Source organism: Clarias gariepinus, chromosome 2 (assembly GCF_024256425.1).
Source record: "Clarias gariepinus isolate MV-2021 ecotype Netherlands chromosome 2, CGAR_prim_01v2, whole genome shotgun sequence".
Lineage (NCBI taxonomy): Eukaryota > Metazoa > Chordata > Actinopteri > Siluriformes > Clariidae > Clarias > Clarias gariepinus.
Genome location: NC_071101.1, coordinates 41927602 through 41947811, shown reverse-complemented (window position 1 = coordinate 41947811; position 20210 = coordinate 41927602). Strand labels below are relative to the sequence as shown.

Sequence of the window (20210 nt, the reverse complement as noted above, 5' to 3'; positions counted from 1 at the left end):
TAACTCAGTTTCCGCTGACACGCACAACCTTGTATGGGTTGCTAGCTGCTTTCTTGAAGCAGCTCAAGAGGTCTCTAATAAAATATACTTAATGGCTATGTTTCATTTTTTTTTTTGTTGTTGCTTTGGTTTGTTGCTGTGTTTTATTTCAGGGCAGTAAGGCAGGTATGTTGTTGCTAGGTGCAAGGGTCATATTGCGAGCTCTCGGCTGTAAATAATTCATTCGGAGGGTCTATCGGGTTAATTGGAGCGGAGCGGCGGAAACACATCTGTTTGAAATGCTATCATATGATGATGTTTCTCATCTTGCTGCAGAAGCAAGCAGGCTACCGTTTGGGCAAACACAGGAAAAAGAGTGGATCAATGAGCTCATCGGTTTGGAAGAAATCGTAGTCCAGAGTGTCAGAGTGGACTTCCAGGCTAAATTACTGTTTAATCAATAGTGCATGTCAACAGAGTTACTGAATATAGGACTGACAATGATGTGAACATTCAGCATTGATTATAGACCTCAAACCGCAAGCTGAAAATACAAATTAATTCATACAGTATATTGCTAGGATGCTGAATCATATGGTGTCCATGTTGTTGCTGATCAGCAAAAACATGGACACCACTGACAGGTAAACTGAACCCCATTGACGACTAATTATACACCAGCAAATTGGTGACAGGATCATGGATGCCCAAGCCTCACCTACTGTATGCCTGCCAAAACCAAAGACCACCCCATCTGGTCTGATCTCTTAGAAAAGCCAATGCAGCACAAATGGCTGAAAAAAAGTCAATACTGGCCATAAACGAAAGGCACCCAAACACCCAATGCATCTCAGGCCACCATGCAAGCCGGCTTCCAAACTTCCCATTTCCCAATCCGATTGGAAACCCAAGAAATGTGCAGGTCAAAGCACCTCAACCTGGTCAATGGTGGTCCCCTCCACAGCATCCAAAAGATCTGCTGCCAACATTCTGATGATAGACACTACAACCGAGGCACTTTAGATTCAAGCCGTGACGGGCCAGGGTTACACTGGTGGCACAAGGGGAATCTAAAGCCTACATTAAGTGGTTTTAATGGCTGATTGGTGTATGTATGTATGTCTTCACAGTGTACATGGTAGGTTCTAGCTGTCAGGTCTGAGCTTCAGCATGAAATATTGCGACATGACTGAGCAATAAAATTTTGAAGTGATGCATGTGCTCAGCTATAGTGCTCTAACAATGGTGAAGATGTAAAGAACTGCTATTAAAGGGACAGATCATCCTGAACAGCGCACAGACAGGTTGAGTCCATGAGTCCATCAGCATAAAAATAAATCATGTTCTTCATTTCAGATGCTTTTCTGATCACCACAGTTGTAAAAACCGACTAAATCCTTTATCCCCAGAGCCATTCAGCTTTTTAACTCTTCTCTACAGAGACATGGGAATGTGGACTGGGAGATCTAGGCTTACTGTAGGTTCTTCTACAAACATCATGGTACTCTTTCATCTTTCTTACTTGTGGCTTAGAAAATGATAGGCGTCTATCCCAGGAGACTTTGGGCACGAGGCATGGTATATCCTGGACAAGGTCCCAGTCTATCACAAGGCACAGTTATGGGCAATTTCAGCATGCCAGTTAAACTAATCTGCATGTGTTTGGATTGTGGTAGGAAACCGAAGGACCTGGAGGAAACCCACAGTGCAAACTCCACGCACACAGACCCAAAGTGGGAATCGAACCCTCGACCTTGGAGGTGTTAGGCTACAGTGCTAACCACCATGTCACCATGCGGCCTATACTGTATATATTGGTCTAGGAATATACTAGTACTGTAACTTTGGTTATCTCTGACCCTATGTTGTGACTATACACCAATGACTATAATGTATATAAGTTCTATAGTGTGCAATCATGACAACAAACCTGCCTTTGTGTACTGTCACCGTTGCTTTTGGATGTTTGGATTTTCCATTTCCTTCGGGGTCGATACAGTGTCCATTTATCTATCTCCATCAGAATAAGAATTGCCAGAACTCTCTATTTTAAGCATGTTTTTTTTCCACATTGCTCTCTGAGACCAGAGAGGACATAATCTCTATTCATGCTCATAAGAAAATGGAACCAAATATACAAAGTTTGTATTGTATTGTTTCACTTTTCACACAGGAATTGTTTAAAACAGATTGTTGACTTCACTCAGACACTTCAGAAATGTTGGAAGCGGTCGACGCGGGGCTCAGAGTGCATGATAAGATGACAAGTCTGCAGGAGGAGAAGTGTTTGCAGATGAATGCATATTCATGCGGCGTCGCTGGGATCAGGAATCAGGAAACATTTTCTGTGCGAGTCGACATGGTGGCAGTGGTCAGGAGAGCGGCCCGTTCTCCACGCGGATATCACAGTGATGAGAGATGAAGTGAGATCAGCCAGCCGGAACTAACAGACAGGCCGGGTACAGAGCACAAGAGCTGCCAATATATCTCAACACACACATTCTCTCGCTCTCTTTCTCCCTCTCTCTCTTTCTCATACTCTTATATTTCTTTTTCTAGCACTTTCTGCAGAATGCTTACACATTTCCTTCTTTGGATTGAGTTATTATTTCTTTTTGTTTCTAATGCAATTACATTTGCACATCCCTACATTATTTATTAATACTATTACCTGCATTGTATACGGTATTTTATCTGACTCCTTAGGACTGGAGAACATATGCTGCATGATTACTAGACATACAGTACACATACACACTCCTACTTAGATTTGCCCGTAATCTTTCAGCAGCTGTTTCGATTACAGAGTGTGTACATCAATCTCAGAGAGAGAGAGAGAGAGAGAGAGAGAGAAAAGAAAAAAAGCTGCAGTCCCGGAAAAAAAATCACAGCACTTTATTTCTTCATCCTCGACATGGTACGACTCTTGGATCACGCAAGGATGTGGTTATTTCTGTTCAAGTAGATCCTTCGCTCTGATATTTGACTTGAGTGTGCTGTAGGACACTCTTCATCGCCACATCGCTCCCATCTTTCTCAATCATTCTGCCTCCCTTGGAGACTCAAACACTTTCCCACACACGGCGCTGGTGGGAAGCAGGCCGTGCGCCAGTAATCAGACAGCGCTTCATCATGGGTCCGGCTCAGGCTGATGAGGAGAATCTGGCGTCATGATTATTATGCTTTTTTTTTTTTTTTAAATAGAAATGACAGTACAGCTGATGGCCTGCTATTCGATCCACTATTATCCTGATCAGGAGAACTTTTATACAGTCATTTTCAAAGTTAGTACCACACTTTTAGTTCTAAGTTTTTTTTTTTTTTTTTTGTAGCAGGTCTCAGTATCAGGCAAATACAACCTATGATATACAACAACATATAACTTTTTTTTCATCGTGCCATTATTGATTTAACAAAAATGAACCCCCCCCCCAAAAAAAGGGAGTAATATTAAGAAATAACTTCCTTCTACAGGATTTAAGAGAATAAGTTGCAGCCAGGTGCTGCTAATCATCAGCCCTTAATTAAGCCCTTGACAGCAAAATTAGAAGAATGGTGACGATTTGGGCTGCTTTTACAGCCACAGGACCTGAGCATCTTGCAGTCATTGAATTGATCATGAACTCAGAGGATTCTTGAGGCAAGTGTGAGGCTATCTCTCCGACATCTAAAGCTAATTTTGCCTTTTTTACAGCTGCTGTTTAAGAAAATTAATCAACACCTATTGACCGATCAGGTGTAAGAACCCAACAGCATTATAGTATAGAACCTTGGGTTTGGGTTCCCCAAAAAGGTAACCAAAGAACTCTTATGGGCTCTGGATTTTACGGCCTCCTAATATGCAAAATTCTCTTATTAGTCATTTTTGGACATTTGGATATTTTGTCTTTTGTAAATTTTTCTATTAGCTAAGCCAATTAGACTTTTCCCCCATTGCTTGGGGGTGGGGGGGCTCATTTACATAGACACTGAACCGGTATAATTCGAAGAAGGAGTGAAACAAAGAGTGAGGTATAAAATATTCTTTATCTGAGAGGTATAAAAATTTTTTTATCATTATGCACATCTCATGTTCATCTGGAGTGATTTCAGAAATTTACTAATGATCTTATTTTCAGTATTGCTTCAACTAAGAGGCAAAACTGATTCAGTTCATTTATTCATGAGGAATTAAAGAGCAAACACACACACACACACACACACACACACACACACCACACCACACACACCACAGAGCAAGCCCTTTCTACAGTACATGACCCCCACCTCCATGCTTGCTTTTTTAGAGAATTCACTTCCAGGACATGCACGCTGGGAGAGGTGCAATCATTTGATTCAGCCCAGCTAGGGGATGTAATCTTAATTAATTTTGGTATGTTATTTAATTAAAAACCTGGGCGATGAGCGAAATAAATCTGCTGATGGTAATTATTTGCAAATGGTCTTGTGAGCAGATTTGGGTGAGCCCTGACATTGTTAGAATAGGAGCTAGTGAAGGATGGTGGATTTTTTTTGGTGGTTTGTTGTTATTGTAGTTTTTTTTTAATCCTACCTGGAGGCTTAACACAATTTTGTTTTAATGCTTTTTAAACGAGGGTGTTACAGCGTAGAAATCAATAGAGACTTCTAAATAAAAGAGTGCTACCACAAAGAATAAGCACCTGAGAAAAAAATGTAGACTTCTTTCTTTCTGCTTCATATGTTTCACATTTGATTTTTCTGCCTCAATAAACAGTCATCTAATCAGATGGCCTTTACCCAGTGTCTTATTTCTAAAAGGAGGTCTACTTGGCAGGCGTGTACTTGGCAGGCGAAACTCTGGTCAAATGAACATCATCTAATCATAATCCTCATAAAAACCTTCACAATTTTTCCTAAGAATGGAATTGTGACATTTATTCATCTTCAGTAGCCAGTTTATCCTGGTCAGGGTTCCAGCCAGTCCAGGGTCTATTCTGGAATCTATGGCTGGAGTACAGACTGGATAGGATGCTGGTCAGTGCACACTACAAATTCACACCATCATTTATTTTCAGTAGCAATTTATCACAGACTATCCACTCCCTTCCATTCATCCATCCATCCATCCATCATGCTGACATCTCTAAGCGATGGTTGGCTGCAATGACCTCTGACTTGCTGTAGGGGAAGTTACATTTCTGATGACTTCAACCTCTGGCATACACACACTCACACCACAAATTTACTACAGGCAGTTTAGAAATGACAATCAGAAACCTACACCACATATCTTTGGACTGTGGGAAGAAACTGGAGTACTTGGAGAAAACCCACCAAGCTTGGGGAGAACATGCAAACTACAAGCATGCAGACTAAAGACAAGATTTGAACCCCCAATCTTGGAGGTGTCAGGTAACAGTGCTTACAATGAAGCCACAATTCCAAACCTTACAGTATCACTTTACTGAACATTTTTTGCATGGGGGAAAGAAACCAGAAAACCAAAAGGAAACCCAAATGGACATGGATCACACACAAGGAATTCTACACAGAAAATGGATCTTGAAAACCTCTCCAAAGCTCTTCGGCTGTGCTCCCAAATCTGGAGAAAAAAAGACTGACTATTATAAATTCTTTCATTTGCCCTTTTGGTCTTTTTTTGGAAACAGTTTCATTCTACAAGAAAAAAGTTACCCGGTCAGAAATGTGACAAGGACACCCCATTTAGGAAGCTACTGTAACACTGAACCATGCACCCCTTGAGAAAAATGTTTGTAGGGACTTTATTTAGGTTAATGTGTTCCTCCCATAGTAATGCAAACCAGTTCTATCTTTTTCGCTGTGGTAGTTTCTCTAAAGCTTTGCAGATAATCTTTTATGATGGAGCACTGGTTCTTCATATTCAGCCCAATGCTCCCAAATGCCAGAGTATAAATGATGCGTCAGCGCAGAGTAGAAGTAATATGTCTCTGTTTGACCTCCATGATCCCAACTCTGCTGTGTCTGCTCTGAGTCTTTTGAGCATCAGGAATGTCTTTCTTCTTACAAGAACTCATACAATCAAGTATATTGTACAAACATCAGGCTGCATCACACCACCCTGCTGTTGATTAGTTTCCTGTACAGCACATCCTGTCGTGTTTTATCACTTACATCAACCTTCAAATGCCTACAGGGAAAGGTTTAATTTCCAATCATGTCTTATTTATGATGGGAAGTTGATGATTGTGGTTTACAGCAGGTGGGTTTATTCCATTACCGATGTGTTTGAGTTATGAAATTACTGTGTGGATGTGTATGAATGAGCAATTGGATTAGTGCCTTCTGATGCAAGACTTTTATAGTCCTGGATCCAAAGACAGTTTCCAAAAGTGTTGTCATTCTACAGCATATATAATGAGGATCGTTAGGGGACACTGAGGCCTGATTTCTTCTTATTGCATATTTTAGCTGTTGCATGTTGTCCCGAAAGCATTGCCTTTCGTCAATTACATGGTGGAAATGACTGGTTTGATTGTATCAGGTACGGTGCGGATACAGCGTCTGGGTGTTGCATGCTGGGAAGGAGAGCTGAGCAGTGTTCCGTTACTCGTTCCCCCAACGGACTCGGCTGCTCCAATTCATTCCCCCCTGCAGCCAGATAGAAAAGCGAGGCAGTCCAAGAATATCAGGTGAAATTTTATCACACCGTGACAACACATTTGATTAGCGTGACAATGATTAAACCATCAACCCTTCATATTTCCATGACTTTGCAAAAGCTCATTCAGCCGATTCAGCAGGTTGTGCTTCTGTCGAAGCCAGAAACAAGGTGCTTCCATGTACAGTAGGCGCAAATGCCCTTGGCCACTAATAATCACTGTCCCAAGCCCAGAATTGTTTCTATGGTCCGGTCACACCATGTTGATTTATTTGTCTTCATTTTTTGTAAGCTGTCATAAAAACACTGATCCTACTGGCATTACTGGATATCACAATGAAATATGAAGTATGTTCACTGTTTAAGCTTTCATGATCCTCTTCCTTCCGTCTTAATTTAATCTATCAGACTAGCAAAGAGCAGTCAGGCTGAGTGTTCCACTGTGTCCATTTATAAAATATACTGTAACTGGACCTGTTTAAAAGCTGGCCAGAGCGAACGGCTTTTTTAGAAAACCCAACTTGCCCAAACTGCCATCTTTCAGCAAATGGAGACCTTTTAATTCAATAAATTCTTGGGCAACATCCAATGAAATCACTCGTCAACAATTTTTCATAACCTACCATTTCTTAAGCTCTGATGGAACAACCGGCACCACTGTAAGACGCCTACGGGTCAGGACACGGACACGCAGCTTGGAGAGTTTACAGCTCTGGAACATGACACGGATCTCAGGCAAAATGCCTCCAAGATTAAGAGTAATGCTTAACTGCTGGCAAGAAACCAGAAACCACCATGGATGCTGCTACGACAAAGATGCTTTGTTTAGAAGAGTGGACAGCACAGACTTATGATCATTTGGAATGTTGAATTAGTATTTTGTCTGGAAACAGATTTTTTTTTATGTGTGTAAAAGAACTTCAAAGAAACAAAACTTAAGTGCCAGTACACAGGTTAAATTAGGGGTCAGAAGATCAATTCAACTTACTAGCAAAACTAAGGGGTTAAGGGCCCTGCTTAAGGACCCAACAGTGGTGCATCGACAGTGTCAGGACTTGAACCCCCGACCCTCTGATTGGCAATCTAGAGCCTCAACACTCAGGGGTCCCAGCAAAACACTTGGGACACTGCAACTATTGCACATTCTATATGTTTACTGTGTTTATCCATTTATATGTACGTATAGTACATTTTATGTTGTGGAACATGAACATATCTCGAGTCTTCAAACATCTTGTATACTTATTATACCTTTATAACAAATTTTCATGCGTTAGAAAAATATATTTGGTTGCATCAGAGATTAACTATTTAAAATTTCATTTTTTAAAAACTATTTAAAAATGAAAATGTCATTTTTTCTTGTTAAAACAGGGCCAAGTTGGGCTACATACGTAAATATACTTAACTTTCACAAGTAAATCCTGACATTAAATCTTTCTATAAAAGGACAAAAGTCTGTTCTGCTTTTAGTCTTGTACAGTATGAAAGCTTTTTGGCCTTCATTACCCGAATATATCAACAAAAAATTCAAAACAGATTCAATCCCACTTTGTGCTGTGGCCTGACCCAGTGTCCGTGTCATATTTCTACAGTATTGTGGCACTTTTATTGCTTAGCGGTACAGAAGTAGAAGTAGAATTTACAGCATTACTTCTGAGTCCCTTTCGAAACAACTAAAGTTAAAAGTCTCTTTTTTTTAACGCTTTAATAAAATTAAGCCTATTAATAACTAAAGAGGTCATGTTAAATGTATAATTTCCCTTTAGCTGGATAGCTACTGTAGTTAACCACATTTTGTATGTTTGCTAACTCTAGTGTATGCTAGCAAATTACTCAATATTTCGCATGTTAGCCAAAAACCTTGAAAATACTGTTTTGTAATGTTTAAAATAGAAGAGTTACCTTCATAAGACCCTATGTAATACCACACTATTTGCCTCTCAAAATAATTAATATATGTTTAGCAAATTGTTTCTGTGCACAGAATGTCAGTCAGCAATGTAGCTACCGGTCTTGTATCAAATTTTTACCTCAGGTTAAGAGGTGTTTAACTAATCCGTGATCACTCTGATTAGAGAAAGATAACCTGTAAAGCAATTCAACAGAAAAAAAAGAAAAATAAATGAATAAATGAAATTATAATTATTCAAACTAGACAGCTAAGTTAGCTAGGTACAGTATACTTTAATGCTAGCTACTTAATGCTAATCCGCTATAATCTGAGATATATACCGTTTATGTTACTATTTAATGGGTGTTAGTTAGTGATCTAATTAGATTATTTGTATTATTTGTCTGCCCTTGGAAACACAGTAGAAACAAATGATAATAATAATAATAACAATAATAATAATAATAATACTATATATTAAGACTGTTTATTGCTTATGCTTGTGGATAATAAAAAATATCACAATTTATGCCACCTGTTCTTCCTTTTCATTCCTGCCATAAGATGTGTGTAATAAAACTTCCATGCCCTCAGGTTCAGGTAATAAAACTCCCATGAGCATGCTGCATAATGTTTATCAGTGTTTCCGAAAATGCTGATGAAATACACAGTCGTTATAAATGTTAGGATGCAAAACCTTTTTAACCCATTTGCCTGACATTTCTCATCATAATAATACCAGTATCATTTGAAAGAGCAGTACAATGAAAAAAAAAAAAATATATATATATATATATATACAAAATGCAATCATTCAGCTATTATTATATTTTTGCACGTTATATTTTGCTGTCATACCAAAACTCCCTCGTATCCTCTCCATCACCTGCCGCCAGAATTGTGCAGCATCTGCTCCAGGTGTCCACCTGCCCTCTGAGCCGATGTCCACTGCGTGCGATAATGATGAGATCCAATGTGGGGGTGGGGGGCGAGGGGGAGGGGGTAAGGGGTTCCACGGCATCAGGGGTCACATCCAGGGGTGGCACAGAAGGGAAACGGAGGTGGCAGGAGGTGCACAGGTGTTAGGGGAACAGCGCCAAGCTGTCTGCATGCATTCAGAGCGTCATTGGTTACATTTCTGTGTCCTCTTGGTAAAAAGAGGTAATGGCTTTCGGGTTGGCAGGTGAGCAAGTGATCAGTGACGGCTCGAAGTGCCAAGAGATGGCAACGTGTTCAAAGGGGAAAAGAGTTTGATGAAGGTCATGGTCATAAATAGGAATAACAAAGTTGCAAATGCATACATATATGTATATGCCTGGAAACATACTTGGGTCATCAAACATTTTTATACTATGGGGGACAACGATGATCAAATACATAGGCATAATACAGAGGATGAAACTGGAGATGTATACTGTATATGTATATGTAATGGTGGCTTAATGGTTAGAACTGTCGAAGTTTGACAGAAGTATTCAAAAACCTATACAATCTGTGGAACAAAGATGGCATAAAACATTTGCTTAAAATGGTAGATGAAAGTGGCAAAAATTAATTTGTAAACTTGTTGTAACATACTAATACTAATTGATAAGGTCCTGTTTAAATATTTAATATTGCACTTAGTATTTCAAAAGCAGGTGGCATGGTGGCACAGTAGTTCGTACTGTCGCACTGCACCTTCAGGGTCGAGCGTTGGATACCGACTCCTCGGATCTGCGTGCATGGAGTTTGCATGTTCTACCCATATTTGGTGTGTTTCCTTCGGGTACTCCGTTTTTTTCCAGGGTGTAACAGCCTTCATGCCCAAAGTCTCCTGGTATAGGCCTCAGGCCCCCTCCGACCCTGTACACAGTTTAAAGTGGTATAAAAGATGAATTAATAAATGAATGAAATTTAAAATTAGATTTTACTAATATATGTGTGAGCGTTGACACTAAGGTCATGACTAACCGATTTTCAGTTCTCAACATTTAATTATTTTTCTCTTGCTTGGCTTGTGGGAGTAAATAAACTAAATAAAGCATGCCAATAAAGTGCATTTTATAAACTTTAGTATTATCACTGTATGTGTTGGTAATGTGGAGTAAATTGTCTAAATAATGTGGTATCTGATATCTAATATCTGATCAAATTTCCAAACAAACAAAAAACCTGAATGGGAAATTTCTGAATAAACAGTTAAGCTTAAGAACAGGACTTTAACTTTCATGACCTTTATATTGACTGATGTTAACAATATATTGGGAAAATAAACTCTATTTGTCTAAGGCTTGCTCATAAATCTTGACATACCAACACTGGACAAAGGAGGGGATAAAAACAGCAAGGATAATGTGAAAATTGTGAAACACACCAGGAAAGGTTGTGTTTGAAAGTGATACCACCAGCTCGGGCCTCGTTTAGAGATTCGTTTGCTTTGAACTCAAACACAAAATATAGTACATAAGTTAGTCTCACACTGAATTCATGCCCAAACGTCACACTGAGAGCTGGTGACTGAAGTGACAGTTATGGTGTTATGTATACGTGAACCTGGCACCGTCTGCATGACAACACGTCTGACAAATATGTTTTTAACCTTAAAACCTAAAAGCCGGATGACATCAAAGCAGCTTTTAGGATCCAGGGTGAAATCTCAGGTCTGAGCTGTAGATTGACGTGTGTGTGTGTGTGTGTGTGTGTGTGTCGTTCACCAGTGAGTCAGTTCTTTGAGTCAGCACTTTAAGATGAATGTGGTGGAGAGGTGACTCACACAGACAGCATGAACCATTTAAATAAAATTTGTTTCATTATTTTTCTTGCAGTGTAATTTATTTATTTTTTATTGCTTCAGTGAAAATAAAATATTTATTGGTATATTGCATGTTTGTTTTAAATATTTTATAATATTAGTTTTTTTCACAATAGCTTTAGATTTTAAATCTTATTTAATTAATGATCTTTACTTAATTTTTCTTTTTTTTTTCTTTTTTTTCTGTGCTAAATTTCTATTACTATTTTACCCTAACTTTTAATTTATTTTATGTTCAATTATTATTATTATTATTATTATTATTATTATTATTATTATTATTATTATTAATTTACATAATTTTTAAATTTTTTTTATTTGTGGCAATAAAAAAATGGCAATTTGTTTATTGCCATTTTTTGTAAATATTTTTTTTAGTTTCAGTTTATTGTATTACCTGTGCTATATGAATATTATTCATTTGGTTATTATTAATTTTATTCATGAGCATCTGTTTGGGTCAGTGTGAATGAGGTAGCATGAAGGCGAGACTTTGTATCTGCGAGGCGAGGCGATCGGTTATGGAGATAAACAGAATTAGATCTTTTTCATAGCAGAGCAGTGATAATCATGCAGTGATTTTACAGTTATTAAAAACTATTTTAAGAAATGTCATTGTTGTTAAAGACGTCATGAATTTAATTTCAGACATGGTTAATTAAAGAAGAATAAAAAGAATTTGATAAATGTTGAAAAAAAAAATAGCGTCATTTGGGTGATGAAGAAATCGACTCTTATTGAGGTGATGAGTCTAATGATCTAACTCGCAAGAATGCATATGTAAGATACCTGCTTATTTAATGTAAAGTGAGTGTCTAATATTTATTTTTTGCTTAACGCATAATTTAGTCTGATCATTTTGCATTTGCTTTTGCAGGGATTCTTGAGAACATCCTGTACATCAGAGTAAAACAGTTCCACATGCAGCAGAACAATCCATCGAGAAGAAATGGCACCCTCTGAGGCCCTCACTGTACCTTAACGAATCTACAGGTACCTTAGGCACTGAATAATTCATTTTCAAATACTGTTGCCGGTATATAAAAGCACCTGATAGGATTGTAAATAATAAAATATTTAACAGGACCTTCCTACTTTATTCCAAAACAAAGCAATTGAAGGATGGGGGAAAAGATGGCAGGGGACATCCAATGCAAAATTTATTTATCAGCAACACGGTTTATGTTGTAAGAATTTTTAGGATGTGGACTGCAGGACTGAGTAAACAGGAATGTAAAACCACTTGGACAAAACTGGAAACATGAAAGATTTTTAAAACCTTTTGAAAGTGTTTGTTAGCTGATTTGATTATTATTGATGTTCAAGATAAGCCATAATGTGTAATGTATACTTAAATTCTCAACTTACACAACTCGTAAACTCTGTGACTGTGCACTAGTAACCTAGTCAGGTTGAAGACATCTGGTGTCTACTTTGTTTGCCTGGAAGCTGCTCTACCTTCCCATAAAGTCAGCAGCATCCAGTACGTGTGTGCACACTCTTATGTGCCTATTAACTAAACGGTATATAGGTCTGATTTGTTACGCTATGCACAAGAATGTAAATAATGTCAACTATTTCACAGACACTTTCCTATGCTGTAGCGGAGAAAAGTTAACTGAGACCATCTTTCCGCTAATACAGTACACATCATCCACGTCAAAAGCAAACAGAGTAACAGTACTCCCTACTTGTCTTTATGAGCTAATGATTTCCAGGTGCTGCAATTAAACCATGTACACAATAAGAACTGGCATTTGTTTTCCAGCACTAATCAGCATCAGCGTTTTGGCTCAACGAGTCCGACAAAATCGGAAGACAATGCTGTGTTGTTCTTGGCCCGGAGTCAGCGTCGATCTGCTACGCTTTACTCAACTCAGATTCAATCAGGTTTGATATTTCCACTATTCCAACACAAAAAAAGTGCTGGAAAATGTGACTTTTGGATGATAAGACAATAGTTGGCTGAGATTATAAACACATTTTGACAAATGAGGTTTAATAAACACGTCTGCTCTCATATGTCCATGTGACTTGATGTGACAAGTTTAACTTTCTGTTGCTACATACTGTAGCAGCGCAGGGTATTTCCCATAAAAAGTCTTAACTTGTTCATTTTTCAATAGCAAACCGCCACCAAGCGTTCATAAAACGCCCTGAGACGCATTTATAGGATCTCACTATGCATCAACTAAGAGTAAAAATAAATTAATGTTCATTATATCTTTAATGAATGTGATATGTGGCATGTATACAATAAAATTCCATACCAGAGTTAAAGTTAATAAAAAATTCCCTATTTAAAATTTAAATGTGGTATTTTATATCTATGTCTAGTCAATAAAAAAGGAAGAATTCTAGTACACAGTTTTTTTTTTTTTTTTTAATGTACTGCAATGTGTGGTACAGTATGTTATGGTTAGCCAAAAATCTTGGAACACTTTAGTTTCAAATCAAACAGACAAAAAAAATATATACATTTTGGTAAGAATAAAAAACTCTAAAACAAACAAGGAAATTAAATAAAAAAAAACAACAATAAATAAATGAAATTAAACAACACAGTAAACAGAACAATTCACATCACAAGCAGAACAATAAACTGAACCTCTAAATAAAATAAATAGTAATAATTAACGACTAGTCATTTACACCACAAAAAGGACAGACAAAACCAACAAACAAAAATAAAAGTACAATAAACAGTACAACGAAGAAAACAGCACAAAGCACAATACTAACCACAAGCTGAAGATAAATATCACTAAAATAACAGATACTACAAACAACACATGCAACAAACAAAACAACAAAAAGAAATGCACTAGGCAGTAAAACAAACACAAAAAAGAGAAGAGCAAAGACAACAAACAGGCACATAAACACTATAAACAATAAGCACAAAAAGATATAGAACAACAATAGTTACAAACAAAAAACACAGACAACAGATTGAACAACAAACAGGACATGTTAAGTAATTCAAGCAGCTTTTGTTGTTATTTTAACTTCATACATCTGAAACAGTATATGAAAAAAAAAATCTTCCCTCAGGACCATGGTGTGACACAAAACAGCACAGAACTACATGAGAACTGTAAAAAAAAAAAATAATAAAAAAAGAATAAAGATAAACAAAGAATAACCAGCATTATTAACAATAAACACAAGAAACAGAACAATAGCCATTAACAGAACAACAATGACGAGAGATAAAAAAACAAACAAACAAAAAATAAAACAAATGCCACAACTTAACCAACATAACAACAAACCAAACAGAACATAAACAATAAATAAAGCAGCAGAACAAAGTAGCAGCAAGCAAAAAACAACAAAGACAACAGAATAAACACTAACAAAAATGTCACAGACAAAACATTAAAGTGCAAATAAGTGAATAATAAATAGGTTGATTAATTAATAAAATTTTAAACAAAACACAGAACACCCTACCGCCGGGGGGAGGACAATGGATGCCACAAACAAAACAACAAATGCAATGACAAATCCAACAAATAGAATGATTAATTAAACACTTCTTGTATAAAACTAAAAACAACAACAACAACAACAGACAGTGCAGTGTCAGTGTCTAATCTAAACTGAGCACTAATAATAATAATAATAAAATAAATAAACATGATTTAAACAATGTTTCTAAACAATTACCAAATTTGAAGCCATACTGAAAATGCTGTGATGGTTTTACGAGCCCATGCAGTCTTCACATATTAAAGAACTGTGAAATTCTGCCTTCTTTTTCCTTTTTTCCACATATTAAACCCCCCTCCTAACTCTCATCCTCACATTCTTTAGGCTTTAACTCTGCTCTTCACTTCAAGCCGCACTTAAGTCTCTTCTCAGTGAATATTTACAGCAGAAAAACAAAGTGTCCCTCTGTGCAGCACTAAATTTCTCACAGTTCCCCAAAACAGGCTGTTGGAAAACAAAAAGGGGGAAAAACAACATCATTTGGGAATTCATTAACCTTTTTGTACTCGTTATACTTCGGAATAGAAAACTTGAAAAAATAAAATGCTAAGTTTTTCTTTTATATAATTTATGAATTATTAGCGGTGTGTGCTTATAGAGCTAGGGCTAGAGGCCATCCAAATTACATACAAATGAATACAAAACGCTCATGCAGTAACTAGTGAGGAAATGAGATACTGGTGCTGGCGGATACATAGTGAGAGATGTAAAAATATATATTTAGACGTTTGTCTGATATGAATCCAGGAATCCACAACCCAATCCAGTCCGGACATTATCTTGCTCTTCCGCTCACTCACCTGCCTATTAAAGCCACCTGTTTTTTGTTAACCTTCATTTACTTTTGAGTATTTATTCCAGTTCATTCAGCGTTCAAGTTCTTATATTGCCTCCCATATTTTTCAACCAGAAGTCTGTTTACTCATTTGGATTGTTTATTTATAATCAATTGTTCCAATTTAGTTGTTTATATAATGTTTTTTTTTTTTTTTTGCTGATTGTTTTAATATTGTAATAATTTGTTCTGATAATTATTCCCGTTATTAGTAGAATATTAGGACCCATGTGAACATGCCTAGTGTGTCCGTGTTTTATACGGTTCACTTTATTAAAATGAGACAGATTTTAGGATTTTAACCATATGTGAGAAACCCTTGAGAAACCCATGAGGAATGAAATAAAATTAATTTTATCACATCGCCTAGATAATTCAAAAAATAAAATGACATGTTACCATACTGTATACATATACATTTTATTTTAAAACTATACAAACATGACTGAGCAAAAATAAATAATAATAATAATAATAATAATAATAATAATAATAATAATATTAAACAAATGGGTCACATTGGCACAAAATGTCACAGATACACATGGCCGCATGTTTTTATGGTTTCCACAACTTAAAAGAATTTGCGACATAATTTCCATGTTTAGGTAAAGGTACTGTAAAATTCTAAACCTCTTTAATTTTTTTTTTTTTTTTTTTTTTTAAATGATACCTTAAGTTCTACCTGACATATCCAAAAGCCCATCGATCAAATGGTCATTTGTGTTGTGTTTCTAAATGGGGTTTGTTCTAATTGATGATGATGATGATGATAATAATAATAATAATAATAATAATAATAATAAGAAGAAGAAGAAGAAGAAGAAGAAGAAGAATATTTAGAATAATGTCCTGTGTTTGTGGGTAAACTATGGTGTTCTTAAAAAAAAATAAAGTGCAGTATATATTTTTATGTAGGCAATTTTTTTTTTGTTAAACCTAATGTTTGGTCATTTAAAAAAAAAAAAAAGAATTTATCTATACTGATATCTGATTGGTTTTCCCAGGACGACATGGAGATATCGATTGTTTGCTTTATTTATTCACTTTGCTTTGACAATAAATAAATGTACCCACCCTCTGGGGGTAAAAAGTGCTTATTATTGTTTTCTAATGCTAAGTGATAGATATGTGAATAGGATGTGATTTAGAATGTTGATTAGATATCAAAATATTAAAGTATCACACTTGAAGCATATGTTCTTTTACTAGTAGTAATCTCTGCATACAAAGTGAATGTAAAGCATATAATGGCTATGAGTTGATTCTGTATTTAAGAATAAAGAACTGGGTCCTTAGTGAAATGTCACTGCTATTTTCATTAGTAAGTCAGTATTATTGGTATGAAGCTAAGCATCTGATCACTTCCAAAAAAAAACAAATACCTTACATGTTAAAGGCTAGCAATCTGAGGTCAAGTAACAATAGAACAATAACTCGTATATGATTCCAACCACTCATCTGCCGCTCACACAGAGGGTTTGTGAAAATGTAATTATTGCAGATGTTGGCTTTACCTAATCCACATGGTGATAAAGAGAAGGCCAGAACCAGAAGATGAATAATTGGATATTTCAAGGAAAAAAAAAAGATTCCAATTACAACCCATGAGACTCCATGGTGATATTGCTTTGCAGAGTAATTATGCTCATTCGATAGCGTTAATAAAATAAATATAAAAAATATATTTAAAAAATACCTGCTTTCATTATTTAAGCCATTTTTCATTAAATTTTTTCAAGCATAACTAATTCTCAGCTAACGTGAACATCCATGTGTGTAGTTATAGATTAGGGCTTACAAAACTATGGTACTATGTGTTCTGAGATTTAAACCTAAAGTAGACTTTTTCTTTAAAATATTAATCCCATGTTAGTACTATTTTATTAGAAACAATAGAATCGAGAGATGTGACTGCTCAAGAAGTTAAGTTTTAATCAAAGGAATTAGCTCGGTTTCCTTAAATCCTGGTGGTAAAATTTTCCATAAATGGTCTGGCCCCTGGGTACGAATTCTTGATGCACAACAGATCAAATGTGGAAAAAAGACAGCGATCATGCACTTGGACCTGCCTCGCATTTTGTCGGTCATGGAGATAATGGGCTCTTCCACTGTGAAGCCTGATGCTTTGTCTCAGGGTCATACCAATACACAAGTTTCGTCACCGGTAATGATCCTCGACATGAAGAACGTGTCATCCACGGCACGCTGACAGAGTTCTTGGCAGGGTTTGATGCGATGTTCCCTCCGCTTCTGGGTCTGTAGCTTGGGGACGAGGCACATGTTCACATCACACGCGAGGATTGCCTGGACTGTTCCGTCTAACACACCAATGTTGGCAGCAATGTTGTGGATTGTTCTCTGATGATCATCAAGCACAAGATTCTGAATAGTTTCAACATTTTCGCAGGTTGAGCTCATCGAAGTTCTTCCACTGATGTTCTTCCGCTCTTGAAGTGTGCATGCCATTCATTGCAGCATCGCCGTAAACTTAACAAATCACATCAAACATCTCTGTGGCAGATGTGCCCAGTTTGATACAGAGTTTCATGTTTGCTCTTTGTTCTAGCTTGCATCATGTGGTCAGAATAGAACTAGTTCTACAGCTCACAATGTACACAGGATGATGTCTTTTGGCGCACTGACTTATGAAGGTTGGTGCTTCCTGTGTGCATGCAGCCTGCTACTGCTATTTGTTGCTGTGTTGCAAAACGAACCTTTTTGACGCCAACTCAAAGATTAATGGATGTATAAATGAAGAAATTAATGAGTGAACCTTGTAAATGCATTGTAACATGAATTATGGTGGCTTCTTTCTGAAAAGTTTATGTCTTTCAACCAAATTAAATCCACCCTGTGAAAAAAAGTGGGATTCTGTATTTGTAGTCAATTGGGGCCTATTGCTTATTCTGATAATGTTTTATTATGCATGCATTAAACATTGCATATGATTTCCCATAATGTTGTGTAGCTGATTAATATGTATGATGTTATCCCAGGGGTATGAATGCAATTTGATACAGTTATGCAAAACTCCTAGCTAATAAAATGTAGGAGGAGCAAGTAATGTGACTGTATGGTATACAAATCAAATAAAAAATTACAAACCTAAACAAATCTTTCTTTTCTAATTGTATTTTTCTAACCATATAGCTAGTTTCTGATTTGCTATGCTACCATCTACTAATTTAGTGAATGCATACACTGATATATGAAATGCTGAAATATTTGACTCATCCCACATCTCCCAGCTGATGACCCTACAGTATGTCACATTCCATCCCTGTCCCAGTCACCAGGAGCAAATTAATTACAGTTCTTTAAAATGGCACCAGTTTTCCTTAATCATTTTTTCCCAGTCATTCCTTACAGGGTCACAAGCAGGTGAGGTGCAAATTAAACATTTAGTCATCTTTTGATACCCTGTAACATCTCCTCAGACTGCTTAGCCTCATTGAGTGAGAAAAAAATTAACCAATAAACCTGTTTGTCATGCAAGCTTAGGACTCTTGCGCTGGGTTTTATAGGAATGGAGGATGTAACCAAGCCCAAAAATACCTGGTTATATTTCTGTCTTCGTCTTGCTGCACGCTACCTGATTCTGCATGTTTACAACCTCTCCATCTGCTTGCTTTCATTGCCTACCCGAGGCCTGTAAAGCACACGTATTCATGGGCATTTTACTTCTCTGAGCAACTGTCGCTGCACAGATTCTGAACTGTCTCTGTGGAATGCTAATGCACATAGTCACTATTTTTGCATGCCAGAATACAATGAGAGAAAGATCAGAGAACCTTTTTATATAATCCTGGACGTAAACATGCTTTCTTACATGGACAGTCACTGTACCTTCTAAATAACGTTGTTTTTCTCGAAATACTTGAGGATCCCATGAAAGCCATTTAAATAAGTTGCTAAACATAAGTATTATTACTTTTTCATTTGTTAATTTTATTGTATATAATAACAAACAATTTAAAATGAATAACATTATTTTATTGTGTGTTTATTCTGTTATTTTCCAAGTAAGAAAAAAGCTTGACAACAATCACTACCACCTATAATAATAATAATAATAATAATAATAATAATAATAATAATAACAACAACAACAACAATAACAATAATAATAATAATAATATTATAATTTTTATTATTATTATTATTGTTATTGTTGTTGTTGTTATTATTATTATTATTATTATTATTATTATTATTAACAACAACAATAACAATAATAATAATAATAATAATACAATAGCAGGAATTATAAGTAAACATTTTAAGCATAATAACATTTTTAATTTTGTAAAATAAACATTTATTTAAACTATGTATTATTATTATTATTATTATTATAGTTAAATTTTTTTACCATAAATGTGTTAGTTACAAATACAAAGTTTTAAACCAAAAATAAATAAACAAAACATATTTACTTTTTTATCGGTTGGTTGGCTAATTGGTTAAATGCTGTTGTAGAGACGAACCAAAATGACAATGGCGATTGTACATAATTTAATAAAAATGCACCACAGTGACTAAAAGCCTGGCTAAACAGAAGGGTAGAAAGTTTTCTCAGTAAACCGGATCCATGATTGGACTGTCTGAC

The 20210-nt window shown here is 36.3% G+C and overlaps 1 long non-coding RNA gene across 1 annotated transcript in view; it reads left to right on the top strand.

Annotated features, from left to right (window-relative positions):
- Nucleotides 1–13283, top strand: part of LOC128544065 (uncharacterized) — a 35229-nt gene extending 21946 nt beyond the window's left edge. The window contains exons 2-3 of the long non-coding RNA XR_008365763.1: nt 12146–12261; nt 13037–13283. This is a non-coding gene — a long non-coding RNA (uncharacterized LOC128544065). The remainder of the gene's footprint in view (nt 1–12145; nt 12262–13036) is intronic.
- The last annotated feature ends 6927 nt before the right edge of the window (nt 13284–20210 follow it).